Below are 2,649 nucleotides of genomic sequence, written 5' to 3'. Positions count from 1 at the left end.
CCTCCACTGTCCATGTGGATTGGCTACAGCAGCCACAGGGACTGGAGCAGGTTCTGGTACCAGAGGGGAGTGCTTCTGGGAAACTAATCATAAATTTGGACGTGACTGTGGAACTGGGTGAGGGGAGGAAGCTGGGCTTGTTTTGAGTCACATTTCAGAAATGTGCCTGATGCTCATGGACAGAGAACTACTGAACACATGGGTTTAAAGCCTCCTTCAGTGAGGGCCCAGAAGGAAGTTCAGGAAATGACAAAGAAAGCTTGCATAATTGTAGGACATGCCTAATAATTCTGAGCAGAGGTTGTTAGAAGTATAAACGTTAAGGATTCTGCAGGTAAGGATCAAGGGAGATAAGGACCATCTCATTGCAAACTGGTGGAAAGAGGAGTCCCTGTGTCCTACATGCACATTCTCAGTGTCTCTGTTCTAGAAGGTAACACTTTCACCGATCTTGTGGATTCCCACTTGGACACTTTTGGGGTCATTACTCACATGGTCTCTCCATGAATCACCCAAGCTGCATAATTTATTGTGGCCCCTTTTATGAAATCTCTCAACACTGACAGGGAAGAATGGGCACCCCTCATTGGAGGATCTATGGTGATGGTGTGCCAGTATGAGGAGCCTTCATTTCATTGGGCCAAGATCTGTGTCTCAGTCCACCGTCTTCATTATCATAATTATCATCATCATAACCACCACCACTGGCTTACTTATAATCATTCTGCCACTCATTTTCTGTAGACAAGGTTATTGTGCACAAATATTGACCCTGTATCTCATTTTTGGTCATTTATTAAAATTGTTAAGGGAAATAGGAAATCAAAAATTACTATATTACTTTACATTTGACTGCTGACAACTTATGGCTCATTTGCTGCCTCATCTCCATCTGACCCAGATGGGAATCTTATCAGAAATATTGTTCTCCTCTTCATTTGTCACTATGATGTTGAAACCACACAATCGCCTGGAAGCAGAATTTCTCTCCTTCCCCACCACCTGCACAAATAAGCCATGAGCCAGTCTCCTTTCCTGGCTCCATCAAACTAGGACCTTTCCTGTGCTTCCCAGAGATTCCAACTACGTGCATAATAAACATTCCATGCCCCTTGGTGTGAGTGTTTGTCATCAGACTGGTCAACTGTACCAAGCTGCTGTGGGTCCCTCTGCCTCGGCCTGGGGTCACTAACTCTTGGTGCTATCAGCATGATGACAAGTCATTGACTTTCACCACCCGGCGTCCTTCTTCACCAGATTTTCAGTCACAATTCTCTGATGCCCACTGTTCAGCATGCACGTGTCTTGATGCTGGCTGGACCCTGAGCTGTGTGAGACTGAGGTCCAGTGTTGAGTCAGCAGAGTCTCTGGTTGGATTTAGGTGACTTGGGAAGAAGTTTTGATCATTAATTGGTACTTGGCACAAGAGTGTCTGAAAGAAACTCTGAGGTTTGTCCACTTGAGAAAGTTGTCTCTGTTTACAACAGTCTTTCTAACTCAGAGACGTCAGAGGTAAGTGCAGAGTCAGGAATCCAGAGGTTCCCTGAGGGGAACTGTGACATGAAGCGGAAACCACACAGGTCACCAGCCCAAAGCTCCAACTGCAGCTGCTGCTGGGATGGTCCTTGTGTTCAGGGACCCTGAGCGCCCCCTGGTGGTCACAGCCTATCCTGCAGGGAGACTTGTGTATGGGCTCACACTGACTTCTCCTCATTGTGCCTCTTGCACAGTAATGCATGGCCGGCAGTGTTCTTGGCTCTCACTTTGCTTATTTGTAGGTAAGCAGTGTTTTTGGAAACATTTTTGGAAACTCTGCCTTTCACAAATGCAGCATATTCAGTGGTGTGACCGTTGCTTTTGTTTCTTATGAAACTTACCCACTCCCATCCCTTTCCTGGTGTCTGCTGGATCCAGCTTATGTAATAGTCCATGAAAGTGAATCCTGAGCCTTTGCGGGAGAGTCTCAGAGACCTCCTTCCCCTAGGCTGCACCAAGCCTCCCCAGACTCCACCAGCTGCACCTCACACTGGACACCTGCAGACAAGAGATTTGTCCATAGGAGCAGGCACACACACTCACGCTCACTCACACACACTCACAAGACCCCAGCTTCTTCATAATGTTACTATGTAAGAGCATCACAGCGAAAACCCAGCTCAGCCCAAACTTCATGTTGCTTCCTCTGGGTTGATGCCTGGAGTGAATGGAGACTGCAGGTCCCAGGGGTGGGGCTGCTTTCCTAGAGGTGCAGAGACAGGGGCTGGGCTGAGCTTATCAGCACAAGTAACTCCCCATTTACATGGGCTCCTCTTCTTAGGGACAAAGGAGGGGAGTCCCTGGGGGACAGTCCCCCTTGTCCTCAGAGGGACAAGCACCTCCTGTCCTGTGAGCATGGAGATGTTCATGAGGGGTGGCTAGTCTGTGGGCTGCAGTGTGGCTGTTGTTAATACCACCATCATCAGTTACACCCTAGATAATTTACAATGATGTTCCACCCACAGGGCCAGGATATTCCAGCTCAGAGTAAATTCTTTGTGAGTCCTTGTCCATGTGTCAATACCCAAAGAGAGCTTCCTCCCCAGCTCCAGCTCCCAGGTTTGAGGTCCTGCAAGGCTGCTCTTCTGTGGAATCCAGATATAACCACTGCTC

The sequence above is a fragment of the Myotis lucifugus genome, unplaced genomic scaffold (genome assembly GCF_000147115.1).
Source record: "Myotis lucifugus unplaced genomic scaffold, Myoluc2.0 scaffold_763, whole genome shotgun sequence".
NCBI classification, from domain to species: Eukaryota; Metazoa; Chordata; class Mammalia; order Chiroptera; family Vespertilionidae; genus Myotis; species Myotis lucifugus.
Note: the sequence above shows the minus strand (reverse complement) of the source record.